Below are 17,216 nucleotides of genomic sequence, written 5' to 3' on the forward strand. Positions count from 1 at the left end.
AGTAAGTCAGTGTACTTGATCATCCAAAAATTGCCCATCCGAGTTGTAAGTAAAATCCTAGACTAACCCTTGGAATATTGACATTGGAAAATATTTACTTCAATCTGGTTGTGATTGGTTAAGTGATTGAGGGCCCCCAAGTCGAGATAGAGTATTATCTCAGTGGAGCTTCTCTAGTCACTCGGGAGCTTGTAAAACTGATTTACGTCTCCTGACCTATCGTCGGGCGACAACAGGCTCGACTGAGACGATAACGCTCTCGATACGACTTCGTGGCCTCTCTACTAGCAGGGGCTAGAGGATATCTCAGTATCACTCGTTATGAAATCACGCGCAATAGTTACCTGTGGTGTAACCAGCCAGAGTGTGCGAATGGTCCCTATGGGAGACCAAGGTGCCCACTGTAATAAAATGAATATTTTTTGTGTATAAAATGTGATTTTGGTGTGAGTGGGTTATGTGTAAAAGATTTTTTGGTAAAGGGAAAGGAAAAGTAAATTTTGGAATATCTTTTTATGCTTGTCGTGTGCGTGTGGTTTTATGTTTTCATGTTTGTATTTTTTGATGGTTAATATGTGGATTTACTTGCTAAGATTGTGAAATCTCATTGTGGTGTTCCCACCTACAGTTCTGTTTTATGGAATTATAAACTTTGATGCAGAGGACGAATATAAGCATGGATGACCGACCCCACCTGAGGAGTGATAACTTGGAGTTTATTCCTGACGTAGTTTATTGGTCTCTTATTTTATTTTATTCAGCTGGATGACTGTAATAACCTTATGGAGGACTTCCTTGTGGGTTGTATTTAAATTTTATGGTACTTAGTTTTTGGACTGCCTTATTATTTTTCGCTACATTCATAATTGTACACATATTGCATGTGCACGCACACTTGCACACTGTGTTGGGGGTGTGTGACCTGAGTGGCCAGTACCCTGGTGTCGGGACTCTTGCCAAATCTAAAGTGGGGGTTGAGGGCGTCACAATACTCAAGATTTTATTGATTGCTTTCATTTTTGTGGAGGAATACCATACATAAAAAGGAAGGTTGGGAGTAATAAAATCCCAAAACCAAACTCTTATGAGAAAATTGTATTAAACTAACTATCATCTACACAAGTATTCAATCTAACCTAAACAAAACTTAGTCTATACAACATTATAAAACAGAAAAAGAATCTAAACAAAAACAAGTCATCTCATTCTAAAATATAGCAAACCATGATTTATCAAGCAAGCAGAAGATATTAAAGAGATGCTTTGGAATTAGTTGAGAAACTATAGAAAAGGATACATAATATCCACTACGGCACACACACCACATGGTGCATCGCTTCACCACATGGAGTACACTGTACATGTACTCCCTTCACAACATACTACCGCCACACAGAGTACACTCCACTTGTACTCTTTCCAATCCACACCACGCCACACAGAGTACACTCTACTATACTATTTTCAATCCACACTACACCACTCAGAGTACACTCCACGTATACTCTTTCTAGTTCACACTATGCTACGAGAGTACACTTGTGCATTCTTCTCATTCCACACTACGTCATGAGAGTACACTCCACGAGTACTCTTCCCATTCCACACTACACCATGAGAGTACATTCCACGTGTACTTCCTTCACAACACGCTACACCACGCACTACTATGACACATGCCACACGATGCATCACTCCACCACATGGAATACACTCCATGTGCACTCCTTTCATAACACACTAATTGAGTTAAATTATTACATATTTTATTTATTAGAGCTAATATATTTTTAATTATTTTATTATTCTATTATTGATTTTAGATGAAAAAAATGATAAAGAGTTATTTACTTTTCTTAGATTAATCTATATAACATCAATTTAATTTCTGTTATTTCTTTATATGTTTAATTATTTCTTTTTATTTTGTTCCACAGCATCCGAGCATTGCACCACCCACCATGGTTGCACCATTCGATCCCACGTGTCCAGAGCACCTCCATCGCACGTCCTCTCCACCAACCGTGAGCCCTTGCATGCACCACTCCTCCGCACGTTAAGCAGCACCACCTTTTCTCCACGTAGCCGTGTCTCTCGACGCCACCCTTCACTGCCGTGCCCAACTCCCTGCGGGCAAGAGTCTCTGTTTTTACTCACCAAAACAGAGCAGCAATTGAGAGTTTCGGTGGGAGGCCAAACTCATGTAGCACCTCCACCGCCCATTTCAGCCCTTGCCAACCTCAAGCAACCACCATGCTCTTCTACCCGCGACCACACCTGCACCACCAACCCAGTTGCACCATGCTCTACCACCAGCAACCCATGGTTTTGCCAAGCCAAACGCCCCTGTTTTACTGTACCCAAAACAGAGCATTCCGCCAGCACCATTCTGAACAACCATGCCCAACCTCGTGCCGCCGTGAGCTATCATCACACTATTTTCATGGATTGAAGCTCCTAAAGTTTGTGGTTTTTGTTAGTGCTCCTTTATCTTCTTACTTCGGTCACTGAGATATTAGTGTGTTTCTTCCACTTTATTCATCTAGGATTGGATTCGGATGTCTGCTTTTTGGTGAGGTGCTCGAAGCCTCTTGGTACTGATTAACAGTTGTAGAGACAAGGAGATTTTTCATCTGACTTATTTCCAGGACAGTCTTTCCTGGTTTATAGATGGATGGATCATCCAGAAATGATGTCTGCCCTCAGTTCTTAGATTTGGTTCCCAAAGAGAGAGCGTGGCTGGTCAACAGAGATGAACAAAGAAGGCGTGATCTTTCAGGGGAGAACAAGTTAGAGCTTAGGCTTGGTCCTTCTTGTGAGGACTGGTCTATGACAGATAACACAATGAAAAACCAAAGAGAGAGAAGCAAGTCTCTACTCTCTCTTGGGTACTTCTATCCCACTACTTCCATGACCCAAAACACTAGCAATAATAACAATAGCAATGGAAGCCAAACACATATGTTCTCTTCCTCTAAAAACCCTGTCATCTCCATGGTCTTCTTCAGCTTTCCAGGGAAAGACCCAGCACAATCAAAAGCAGACAAAAGCTCCATCTTTTCTTCAGGTACCTTCAACACATCAGAGCTTGCCGGTTTTGGCTCAGGAAGCGTCGTAGCCCCGTTGCAGTAACATAGTAGAGTTGAAGAGTGCAGAGAAGAAACCATTTTCAAAATCTTCTGCAATGACAGCTGTGCCCAACAGCTCTCAGAAAAAGACTGCTCCTTCTCCAGTCGTGGGTTAGCCTCCAATTCGATCATTCAGGAAGAGCCTAGCAAGCAGTAGCTCTTCAAGACCAGCTTCTGAGTCGCAAAATGCGGTCCCAGACAAGGTTCCCTGTAAAAAACCGGTTGAGTCTTGCACCAAAGGCCTATTCGTGAAGATCGATATGGATGGGGTCCCAATTGGGAGAAAAGTGGATCTCAAAGCCTATGACAGTTATGAGAATCTCTCCTCTGCTGTTGATGAACTTTTTAGAGGCCTACTTGCAGCTTAAAGAGATTCCCGAGAGTGTGGAATCCAGAACAAGCAAGAGGAAGACAAAGCAATTACCGGTTTATTGGACGGAAGTGGTGAATATACTCTTGTTTATGAGGATAATGAAGGAGACAGGATGCTTGTTGGGGACGTCCCATGGCACATGTTTGTATCTACCGTGAAGAGGCTACGGGTGCTGAGGTGCTTCTCTGGAAACAAAAGGCTGAACGCAGCAAAGAAATATTGAGGACGTTCAGAGATAGGAAGAAGGGCTGGACAGACGGAAACGAATCAAAAGAAAGAAGAAAAAAAAGAGGCAAGATGATGCGTACGCTGGGAAGAAGAAAAGAAAATTCATTCGGTGGAGAAGCCATGAAAAAAAGGTTAGACGCCGAAAGCAAAAACATGCAAGAATCATGAGCATTTCGGTGGATACGGGACTCATTGGTTTTACGCCGCACGAAAGAAAAATAAAAAATAAAAAGCTATCGGCGAACATGCAGCTGGCCATTTCGTTTGGACTTGAAGACAAGGGGCCTGGGACGCACCAAGGTACAGAACAAACAAAGTTGGACGCCGAAAGCAACTCACATGGAGTCTTGATGTGAGTCTATATAAAGCTTGGACGGACGAAGGAAAAGAAGAGGAGAATTTTTGGGTTTTAGTTTTGTTCAGAGAGGAGAGAACAGGAGTGAATTTTATTTTTCAGTCTCTTTAGTCAGTTTTTAATTTTGCAATTTCTGGAGTCAGTTCAGGATGAAACTCTGAAATTTCCATTTTCTTATAGTTCGGAATAACTTTTTTATTCAGTTTGAGTGTTTATTTTATTTGAGAGTTCAATTTATTTTAATGTTCATTTTATTTTGAGAGTTTATTTTATTTGAGAGATCATTTTATTTGGAATTTCAGATTTTTGGGTTGGAGAACACATCCTCCATTTCCAACCATCTAGTTAATTCCTTACAATTCTTGCTTTTATTTAATTTCAGTTTGATGTTATTTATTTTCCTTGCACCTTTAAATTCTGCTTATTTAAATTAATATAATTTATTTTCCTTGCACCTTTAAATTCTACTTATTTAAATTAATTTTATTTATTTTTCTTGCACTTTAAATTTCGGTTAATTAATTTCAACAATTTTAATTTACTATTTTGCATTTCAATCTCTTACTTTCTATTACTATACTCAAAAATCCAGAAACATGAATCTAGTCCATGACTAGTATCATTTTCATTCCCATTGTACTCTTCTATTCATTGTCCATATCAGCACTTTTATTTTTATTTTCTCTTTGTAAATACTTTCACCATTTCATGCGAGTTTGATTTTAAGCAACTTTTCATGAAGAGACAATTTAGGAATTTTATTCATAATTATTACGCGACACCCTTATGCACTTAGGAGAGCCTTTGTGCTGCTCATTTTTTAGCGAGTCACACACTACCCCACATCACAACTACGACACACACTTCACAACCATACTTCATAGCATAGTCCACAACACAACTACACAGCACACTTCCCAATTATGCCCAACACTTCACGTACACAGCCACACTTCACATCACCACACTACACAATGAACTCCATAACACAACACAATCCACAACCAACTTCACAATAAAGCTAACGAGGGAAAGGGAAAGAGAGCTATATCATCGTCGGGATAATCCGTGCGTTGCTCGATGTCCGACACGGCCCCATGGCGTCAGAAGCCACTGGCATTGGTAGTGACCATTCCGTCGTGGTCACTGTCGTGACCTTACAATGAGACTATTTCGAGTGGATAGATCTAGGGTTTTCTCAACTAGATCTAGGCTTTGGCCGGTGGATCTAGGCTGTGTGAGGTGGCTGAGGTTATGGCTGGTAGTGGAAGGTAGTGCATAGTGGCGGGTAGCCACGTACAATGGCTATTCGGTGGTTGTTTCGGGCATTTGGGAACTATTTGGGCATTGGGCTAGGCTATTACGCATTGGGTTGAGGTTCTGGGATGGTGGCCTCGTGGTGGTGCCGAGGTGGCACGCGGCGGAGACACGATGGCTCATGGAGGAGCTTGGGCAATGGGTCTAAAACAATGGAAATGGAGGGGGAGCTTGGTTGGCTAAGGGAGGTGGTGGCGTCTGGGAGGCAGCACAGTGGACCTACGGCGGTGGATCTAGGATCCCGTGAAGAGAGAAGGCATCTAGGGAGAGGGGAAGAGTTGGGGGTTTCGACTGGGCATGAAGGTGGCTAGGGGAGGTCGTGGGTGGTTAAGGGAGGCTCGTAGTGGCGACTGGAGGCTGTGGGCAGCGAAGTTTGGCCGTGGGTATGGAGAACCCGTGTAGGAGATAGTTCGTACATGGGTCTAGGGAGGAGCTATTGGCTTTGGGTCAAGGGGAGGAGGAAGGAGGTCATCATGGCAACGTCGTGGTGGTGCTTAGTGGGGCTGGAGGCTGGCAACGGCGGCGCATGGTAGATGAATGGAAGAACCTGTGTAGAGACCCATTTTGGGCTGAGGGAGAAGTTGTGCATGGATGGGGCTATCGTGGGGCTCAACGGTGGCTAGAAGGTGCTGGGAGGTGGTCGGCGTGAGGAGGAGTCAATGGTGGTGGCTGGTGACTGTACGGCTGCACTGGGTGGGGTTTCTTGGATGAGAAGCCGTATGGATAAGGGTCAGGCCATTGGGTGCTTGAACTGAGGGAGAAAGGGAGAAGAGAGAGAGAAAGGGAAAAGTGAGAGGGAAAGCTTGGGGCTAGGGTTTTAATCCCAACCCTTTACCTAGGAGTCTTCAAAACAATTTAAGGGTAGGCTCTAAATACTAATCTGAAAATGCATAAACACTAACGCAACTGAAAATACTATGCATACTTTAAAAATCAACTGCAAACATTAAAACACGCGTTCAAGGTTTGGCACGCAAGACGAGAGCGAAGGAGCAGACTGTTACATCCTTCCCTCCTTATATTAAATTATGTCCTTAGAATTTGCTCACCATTAGAGAGAAGAAGGAGTGGGATGTTACATCCTTCACTCCTTATAATAAATTTTGTCCCCGGAGTTTGCATAACTCACGGGAGAAAAGAAGCGTGTTGTTACACTGTTGATCCTCTCTCCAATCACATCCCATCTTCTTCCTCTCTCTCAGATTTGCCTTCCCGTAGGTCTTAGGTCCCCCCCCCCCTCACCCAAAGCGCCGACGTGCATAGTTGCGAGCCACCATTCCTAGATGCATTCCAGTGGTCATCCGACAATCCCTTCACCATTCCCCTTCATCCACCCTCTGTCATGTTAGATCTGCCACCCCTTAAAATAACCCAATTGTTAGCCATCTAATCTTCCCAGATTCGTCTATGCTGCTAAACACCTCCACTGTCGCTGCCACTGAATGACGTGCATGCACACACTCGGGAGATACATTAAGTCAGGGAGTTTGATTATCCAAAATTGCCCTTTCGTGTTGTAAGTAAAACCTTAGACTGATCCTTGGAATACTGACTTTGAAAAATAATTATTACAGTCTAGTTGTGATTGGTTAAGTGGTCAAGGGCCCTATGGAGCATATATTGTAGTTAGTATTGGAATTGTTGGCTAAGGGTTGGGAGAAGGGTTGGGAATCGCTTATAGTTGTGGAAAAATGTGAAATTGTGGAATGGATGATTGTGTGTTGTTCTGTCTGTTATTTTATTGTAATATGCCATGCCATCCAATAATTGTCTGTCATTCATCTATATTCTTAATATGATTTACTTGCTATTATTTTATTAATTCTGCTCTATTCTCTTGTTGTGCTGGAAATTTGGAAAATTGGGATTTTGGTGTCATTTGTTAAAAACGTATTTTTAGGAGTGTATGAGTATCATGACCCTAGGCCAAGATGGGGCATTATCTCGAAAGAGTTCCTTTGATCACTCGGAAGCGTATAAAACTGAGTGACGTTCCCTAAACTGTCACCTGTCTACAACAGGCTCCGCTGTGACGGCTACACTCTCAGTAGAACTCTGTGGCCCCTCTGCTGGCAGGGGCTAAAGGATGTCTGGTTACATAAGCGCTGGGCGCAGAGTTAAGCATCGCTTATTATGAAGTCACACAAACAGTAGTTACCCATGGTGTGGTTAAGGGAGCCAAAGTGTGTGAATGGTCCCTAAGAGAGACTATGGTGCACACCGTAATAAAATGAATATTTTCTATGTATAAAATTCAATTTTTGTGTGAGTGGGTTATGTGTGAAAAAAAAAAATGTAAAGGGCAAGGAAAAGTAAATTTTAGAATATCTTTTTATGCTTGTCATGTGCATGTGGTTGTCTATTTCCATGTTTGTATTTCTTGGTGGTTAATCTCTGGATTTATTTGTTGAGATTGCAAAATCTCATTATGGTGTTCCCACCTATGATTCCGTTTTACGAAACTGTAGACTTTGATGCAGATGACGAATATGAGCATGGAGGACCGACCCCAGCTGAGGAGTGATAACCTAGAGTTTATCCCTATCGTAGTTGATTTGTCTCTTATTTTATTTTATTAAGTTGGATGACTGTAATACTTATGGAGGACTTCCTTGTGGGTTGTTTTTAAATTTTCTAATACTTAGTTTTAGGACTACCTTATTATTTTCTGCTGCGTTCTTAACTATACACATATTGCATGTGCCCACACACTTACACATTACGTTAGGGGTGTGTGACCCAAGTGGCTAGCACCCTGGTGTCATAACTCCTACCAAATCCCAAGTGGGTTCAAGGGTGCCATAGTACTCAAAATTTTATTGATTGCTTTCATTTTTGCATAGAAATACCATATAAAATAAGAAAGGTTGGGAGTTATAAATCTCAAAACCAAACTCTTATGAGAAAATTGTATTAAACTAAACTATCATCTACAAAAGTATTCAATCTAACCTTAGCAAAATTTAGACTATACAACATTATAAAACAGAAAAAGAACCAAAACAAAAACAACTCATCTCATTCTAAAATATATCAAACCATGATTTATCAAGCAAGCAGAAGATATTACAGAGATGCTTTGGAATTAGTTAAGAAACTATTGAAAATGATACATAATATCCAGCATAACCTAAGTTTGGAAATCTATCTGCTATACCATTTCCCTCTCTAAAAACATGACATACAACCTGAAAGGATATTAAATTGTGGAATGAGATAATATCATGCCAAGTCTAAAAACACTACTATATATAGTGGCTACCAGCTTCCTTGTTGGAAGCAATTGACCACAAGCAAGGAATTAGTTCCAACTATTAGACCATGGAAAGCTCACTTCTTATCCAAACACTTGCTGAAGAGGGACGTGAGAAGCTTTTTATGTTTTTAAGACAAAAAGGTCCCTCTCAAATGACCATTGCTTTTGGAATCTTTTCAGAAGCTCAGGCCACTCTCCTCAAATTATGAGGGTATATGGGGTGAAAATTTTTATTTTACTGTAGGTGTTGTAATAAATTATTTATTTTTATCATAATAATAATATAAAATAAACTGATTTATAAATATTTCATAATTATTTAAGAATATTGTAAATAAAAATATATATTTTTATTTGATATTTTTTATAGAATTTGATTTTATAAAAATATTGTCATTTTATAATATTATTATGAATTAGATTATAAAAAAATTGGGTATGTAATTTATAAAAATTGTTATTACTTATTTATAAATATTGTCATAGCAATTAGCAATCTCTGAAAACCAAAATTTCCATGATATTGGTCTTTAATAGAGGTGCTAGCCACCCCATTCCCCCGCCCTCGCATGGGCTGGGGGCTCTTTTTGACCCCACCCCCGCCCCCCGAGTGTGGGGGCGGGGGACCCCGTCCCGGATAACCGGGTGGAGGGGGTCCTCCGTTTCCCCCCCCCCCCAACACCCTACTATGCCAAAGGCCCAGAAGCGATTTCTGGGCCAAAAACCACTGAAATGGGCCGAAAATGGTCCAGAAACAGCTTCTCGGCCATTTTGGGCCCATAAAAATAGAATTTTTTTTTAAATAAAAAAGTTACATGAATAAAAATAATAGATACATACACAATTTTATATAATTAAGATTCTAATGAAGTACTACTATAGATTACAAGTCTACTACCTAATAAACTAAAAAAATAATAATAATAACTAAGCTATTACAAAAATAAAATGGAAAGTCTAAACAATTATAAAATTACAAAATCAAAAAGTGTCTAAGGGACATTGTATCAGCATTACAAAATTACAAATCAAATAGATAATACGTACAACTGATTCAAATTTCAATATTCTAAGAAATTAATAATCTAAAAAAATAGGCGAGCTATTTGAGTCTTTGACTGTGTGACATTTGGGGTGGCCGGATGGGTAGTCTTTTGAGGTTTGAGCACATATTCATATTGCAGTAGAGGTAGACATCGTCTAAGTCGTCTCATATGTTCCTACAACAATCAATACTAAAATTAATACTGATGAAATTGCAATGAATATAAATAAATCAAAATAATAAAATAAAAACAACAATTACCAGTTTAGGGGTTCAATCCAAAACCCTAAAATTTAGGAGTTTCAATTGAAACCCTTAACTCAATTTAGGGTTTCGGATTGGAACCCTAAATTGATTTAGGGTTCCAAATCTGAACACCCAAAGGCCAAGAAATGAAAAAACTACAAAAACAAACAAACACACAACGAATCAAACACATGCACAAATTTCTCCACAACACACAAGTTCACAATTATTCTCATCCTCCATCTCTGATTCAACTCATCATTCCTCCAATCTCCAATCCAAAACTAAAAAAATAAAATCTAGGATTTCAGATTTCTTACCTTTGAGTGGCGGCGAATGCGAAGTGTCAACTTTCAAAATAGGTTCGCACGAGTCAACGAAGGTGGAGTGGTTGGACTGTGGTCTTGCTCGTGCAATCATGTGAGACAGAGAGAGAGAATAGATCAAGCGAGAGAGAGAGAGAGAGAGAGAGAGAGAGAGAGAGAGAGAGAGAGAGAGAGAAGGTGTCTGGACGCGAGGGGGGGACCTTAACTGAGAGAGAGAAGGTGTCTGGACCGGGACCTAACAGTGAAACGGCGCCGTTTCACTATTAGTTAAGGTTTAACTAAATTCTAAAAGTGAAACGGCATCATTTTGTCATGGAAAAAATGTCACATTTTTACTTACTTATGATTTTATTTATTTATTTATATATATTTAATTTTAATTTATATATATATAAGCAGAGTGGAAGAAAAGCGGAACGAGACTTCGCCCCCTCCAACATGGACGAAAGCGGGGCGAAGAGGGCGGGTTAGCAGGGTGGCACCACTGCCCACCCCTAATCTTTAATATATATATATATATATATATATCTGCCTATTACTTAAAAGAGCCTATACGTGTACTGTTCATTACTGTAAAACAGCTTCTTTCTCTCATTTTTTTTTTCATATCCTATTACTGTTCATCAACAGTAATGAACAGTAAAGAGTTTTTTTTTTCTTTTTTTTTTTTGGATTTGTCCATGTGAATGCCAATGTGTGACGTAATACCACAATCGTGCGTAGGAAATGAGAAAAGAAGAAAGCAAAAGTGGAAAAAAATATTAATTTTTGAGTTTTAAATGAACAATAAATAAGCTATTTTTTTTTCTTCGCATGTTTTTTTTCACATATCCTATTACTGTTTATTGTATCATACACTAAAAATCAACTTTAATTTATAAAATACTAATTTTTCATCATTAAATAAATGATGAAATTTTACTGTATATTTTTAAGAGAAAAAAACTATCTAATTAATTTGAATTTTTAATATAATTTAAATTTTATAATAAATGATGAACATAAATAAATAATAATTTTATTCTTATACATTAGACTATTTTAATATTCAAAATTACACTTTATTTTTTTCTTCAATTTGACAGATGTGGCAAACGTGCTTTTTTTTATCAATTAGAAAATCTTACGCCATACAGGATTTTACACAAGTACCACTAATTTCAAAATAACCAAGTTTGATCAAATGGTAAAAATATAAATACTGATTTAAATTAATTTAAAATAGATAATTAACATATAAATATCATATCATAAATAAATTATCAAATTTAATTTATAAAATATTAATATTTCATCATTAAATAAATGATGAAATTTTGTTAAATATTTTTAAAAAAAGTATAACTATATAAATAATTAGAGTTTTAACATAATTTAAATATGATAATATTTTTAATTAATAACAAAAAAGTAGCCTAAAAATATGTTCTAAATGTGTATTTATTTTTTTATTTTTCTTTTATTTTTTTTCATATATATATAAAGAAAAAATCTATTCATCATCTCAATTTTTATCATCCTCTCATCATCTCATGATGTGGTATTAAATGATAGGTTTACAAATAAAATATAATAAATAATTTCTAATTATTTAATATCATATCATAAAATAATAGAAGAATGATAGAAATTGAGATGACGAGTAGCATTACTCATATATAAAACCATCATAGCCAGCAAACCCCGAATATCCCGTTGAGGGACCACCAACGTTTAATTCTACCTTACCAGAAGGGGAAAACATCTATAAAAGCAGCTATAGTTTTCTTACCTTTGTTGCGATTTTCGAGATGTGCAGAAAAGTCAACAAAAATATTCATTATTTTAGGTATAGTTTTTATGGACTTAATGGAAACGTTAATCTCACGCAGCTATTAGTAATGAAAAACTTTCCAAATAACGACTGGAGAATGATATCATCATGCCTTGCAGAATTTCGAGCCGACCACACCTTCCAAGGAATTAAACATTAAGCAAGATCATGATCAGCAAGAATAGAAACCAAACTGCCATTATTAAAGAATTTATTTATTTTTATTTTACTTAATAATTAAAAAAATAATTATTAATAAAGTTATATATTTTTTTAATGATAAAAAATGTTAAAAAATTATTTATAAAAAAAAATTTAAAAAAATAATTACACATTAATACTAACAGTATGTCCAGCAATAAATATTGAGCAGTCGCAAGTACCACCCATCATAATTTTGAATTTCGTATCGTACCGGTCGGTACGGTCGAAATTTTTCGTACCGTACCGGTCGGTACGGTGGAAATTTTTCGTACCGACTGTCCGGTCAATACAGATATTATATCTATTTCGTACTGGTCAAAATGCCGACCTCAATTTCGGCCGGTACCAACTTCAATTTCGACCAGTGTTTTTTTTTTTTTCATTTTTTTAAACTACAAGTTTATTTTTTAACCTCCAATTCAGATTAGACTATTTATAATTTATATATATGTATTTATATATAGACTATTATTTTGGAATATAATTTTAGAATATAATTTATTTATATATCGACTATTCCGAAATGTTATCCCGAAATGTAATCTCAAAACGGTATCGATACCGAAATATTTCGTTCCAATGCCTTGACCGGTATAACATCCGGTACGGTATTCAAAACATGGCACCCATTGCAAATACATGACTGTTTTAGAAGCAAATGAAAATCAAGATGAACTTACGAATAAATGGTTTCAAAGTTCTTGATTTCAAAGAGTAGATGTACGAATGATGAATATAGGATTATTTGACGGGATTTATGATCATCCAAAGCCGAAAAAGAGCAGAAATTAAGGACTCGAAGCCACCTATAACCTTAGACCAACCAATCATTCCATCTGTTATTGTTGAAATTAAGAATGATCATCAAAAGCACTCGACGGCATCGACTCATGTGTCAAAAGTCGGCAAAGACCACCAAACAATAATATTATTCATGAATCCACGTGTGATAATTACGTGCTGGGTTAATTAATTAATCGACATCCTAAATTTCCCAAAATCTACAGGAAGTTGTCCCTTACTTGATATCATTATAATAATTCTCCCAAAATGATTAAAATTCTTAATCTTATTACGAATTTTCAAAGCTTGTCGCTTTCGATCAATTTAATCCCATCCGCCATAAATTGACATGAAAAATTACAGCCATTATAATAACAGTAGCTAGCTATACATGATATACACCTGTAAAATAAATGGCTATAAGTTCCATTCATGGCTTTGCTTCACTTCAGTGGAAAGTCCCATTAATGGCATCTAACAAACTCCAGTACTCCAGCAAGCTAGCAATTACCCACCAGCCATTTATTTGCTCTCTTGGGAAGATAAGACAAATGAAAAAAACTTGTCAGAGATTTTGTGAGAATTCGTGACGTTTCGGATACGTGTCTTCATGCATATATATATATATATATATATATATATATATATGTATGTATGTATGAGAATCTGAAAAGATTTCGTGGCTTTTAGCTTAATGCAGCTTCCAAACAAAAGCTAGTTTGGCAACCTCCAACAACCTTATAATTTGGGTACATTGAGTTCTATGTTTCGCGCTCTAGTGCTTAAATGCAGTCCCCCTGATCAACCTTATCTATTACGTACATGATGATCAGGCCTATGCACCAATTACACAGATGCGTTTGAAGATGACAGAGAGAGAAGGTAAAGTTCTTTAAAGGAGAAAAAAGTTATATATATATATATATATATATATATATATATATATTTTCTAAACAAGCTTGTATTTATTATAAAATAATAATAATAATGATAGAGAGTTTAGGATGAATCCTTTTCATTATCAAAAAATAATAGACATCTAGATAAAAAATCAGAAAATGTAACCAAAAATAATATTGGTTGTTGCCCATTACGCCACAGAGTGTGCATATCAATTTGCAGATCGATAAATTTTTACAAATTTCCAATACCTTTGAGAAGTAAAGATATGTTTGATGTCTTCAATGATGGATTCAATGTTCCAATGAGGGACAGTTTCTTTGTTATCAATGGCTTTTATTACCAGCTTCAAGTCACCTTCCAAGATTATCATTTCTTGCTACCTTGGCTAGAAGAGCTGCCTTAGCTTCAGCTACTAAGGGTTTGGAAGTGAGGAATTTTTCTGTTTAAATTTCTAAAACTTTTTTACTATTATCTCTGCCGACTACTAAGGCCATTGAGAAAGAATCTCTGGAAGCTACGTCAAATAAGAAGCTCTGGAAGTGACACATTACATACGTAGAAAAGGAAGAAGAAACAAGAAGTTGCATTCATGGCGTAGAAAGTTGACTGTGTTTACTTGGAAATTTATTATACCTAGTAATAATTAACGAGGAAAATAGATCAGAGGGAGAAAGGCACGTGAAGTAGGTTCATACAATATTTATTATTATTTATGTGATTTTTTGAACTGCATTAAATATTTATTTATATTATCTCCCACTTAAACTGCCAAATGTAATATATAAGATCAACTTTGAGGGAACCTTGATCAGTCATTATATATATAATTAATGTTACGCAATCAGCTTAGAACTTGATCATATTACGTACGCATGCCAAGAAAATAAATTAACCTATGAGATCACAGACACAGAGAGAGAGAGAGAGAGAGAGAGAGAGAGAGTCAAATATTGTCATCTACTTCCACGTACATAGAAAAACTAAAAGTTGGTCCAACATAGTAATCATGTTGGCTTTAATTTTGATCGACACCGATACGAGATAGAACATCATGAATCGATGAAAACCAGAAATTAATATGTAAAACTGCCTTTATGCGCATAAAGGCATGAGAACTTCACGAGCTCGATCTTTTGAGAAAGCTAGGGTAAAGCCATCAATTATATATATATATATATATATATGTATATACACACATATATACATATGGTGAAATTTATGTTTTGAGTTTTTGAACTGCTGTATATACACTATACATGATGAGGAACTCCAAAGAAAAAGAAAGGGGAAAAAGAGGGGTCTTCCTTAAAGAAAACGCTACAAAATTTCAAACGGCCCGGGGATTTACTCCAATACAGAATTCATGCATACCAACTATTCAGATCTGACGAATCTCTCATATAGATAGTTATACAGAGAAAAACTGTCAATCAAGATACTGACATCCTTCCCAGCTTATGAGATCTCCCAAACAAGAAACCCAAATTTAATATTTATAAAAAAAAAGCCAAAAAAAAAAAAAAGAAGTCTGCCAAAGTAAAATGGAATATTGTAGCCAAACGAGTGAAAATATGATGGAAGACGATAAGATACCTTTCTCTTGGGGGTTTCTAAGCGAAATTAAAAAAAAAAAAAAAAAAAAACCCTAATAATGGGTTGCTTGAATCATATGAATAAGAAGATGGAATTAGGGTTCTGTATATGGGAACGATTCTCATGCTTCCATCAACAGGTGAAACTGCCATATGATCTATGCTTTCAAGCATATATATTTAGGTTGCTGAAGAAAGCTTAGATCATGCTGGCAGCTTCAACTGCAAGTGGTGCACGATTCGACTCCTCTTAATTATGCTCTTGATCTCCTCCCTTTTCTTCTTCTTCTTCTTCTTCTGGTTCAAGAGTCTGTAGATAAGAAACGAAGAGAGGATATATATAGACAGAAATTATGGAGGAGTTCCAGTAATTCTACTATCTCCAGGTACAGTCTTGCTAGTTCCAAACAGCTTAATGTAACTTTTGTCTCATATGAATACAATTAATAATTCAACAAAATAGAAAGTATCTGATCATTTAAATGGTCAAGATAATTACCTTTTGTCAGTAATAATAACAATTAGTAGCGATTAAAATCATGATAATTATATTTATATTATGTCATGTACGTGTGTGTGTGTGTAAGAGTAGAATTTGGGATTAATTCCTCTTTTGGTATTTATATATCCCAAGACGTCTACGTATGCATCATAAATCCTAAGGTGGGTTAGGAGAATAACATTTTATTATTTATCTGAAATTAAACCTTGGAATAAAATGATCAAGTACTGATAACGATGCTTTCAGTACCATATTACTTGATCTGGAGATGTCTCCGTTTGGATTCAAAGATGATATAAGATGAGTTGCGATGGTTAATTTGTAAATAATAATGAAAGTTGTGAATAATAGTGAGATGAGTTGAGTGGTATATTACTCATGTAATGGAATATGAAAAATTCCTGAGATGAAAGTAGGGCTATTTTTGAGTGATTTTGTTGATTTTACGACTTTAATTTGGGACTGAAATCCAAAAGGCAATGGGGGATGATACATAAAAGCTGCAGACAAAAACAAAAGGATCATGCATGCATGTGGTCCCTAAGGAATTAGCAAATTGAATATTTTGTCACTCGGGCAGGCCGCCTAGCGGCGCCACCACATGGAGACAGCTTGTACTGAGGGTTTTCTAAGAGGCTTTTAGAACTAGAGTTAATTCATTTACGATGTCCACCTCTATGGCTCTATTGATATCTCTCTATCGATCTCTACTTGTCATGTGTAGTGTAACGTAAGCATCAGCCATGAACCCCGCAAACCCAGATCAAGCTGTGTATGCAAAGGGGACCATTTTGTATGGCGATCTATCGGGGTTGGATAAGGTTTCACACAAAATTAAAGCAACGACATAGAGAAGACTTCGCTCATTGAATTAGGTTGCATTTGGATAATGAGGTATTATCAGGTATTTTGTGAATAATAATAAAAAATTAATGATAGAATATTGAAAAGTAATAAAAAGTATATGAAAAGTAATAGTAAAATAATGAATAGTAATGAGATATTCTGATAATACCATTCTCAGTACCCAAACTTGGTATATATTAATGTCATAATAATCTTAATTTTGTCCAGCGTCAGAAACAAAACTTTCCAAAGATTGGCCATCTCTTTAGCAAACAATTGCAAACATCAAATATATGTAT

General features: G+C 36.7%; 1 pseudogene; it reads left to right on the plus strand.

The window, feature by feature from the left end:
• Positions 1-1,940: 1,940 nt before the first annotated feature.
• Positions 1,941-3,972, plus strand: LOC109019971 (annotated as a pseudogene).
• Positions 3,973-17,216: the final 13,244 nt, after the last annotated feature.

The sequence above is a fragment of the Juglans regia genome, chromosome 8 (assembly GCF_001411555.2).
Source record: "Juglans regia cultivar Chandler chromosome 8, Walnut 2.0, whole genome shotgun sequence".
Classification (NCBI taxonomy): domain Eukaryota; kingdom Viridiplantae; phylum Streptophyta; class Magnoliopsida; order Fagales; family Juglandaceae; genus Juglans; species Juglans regia.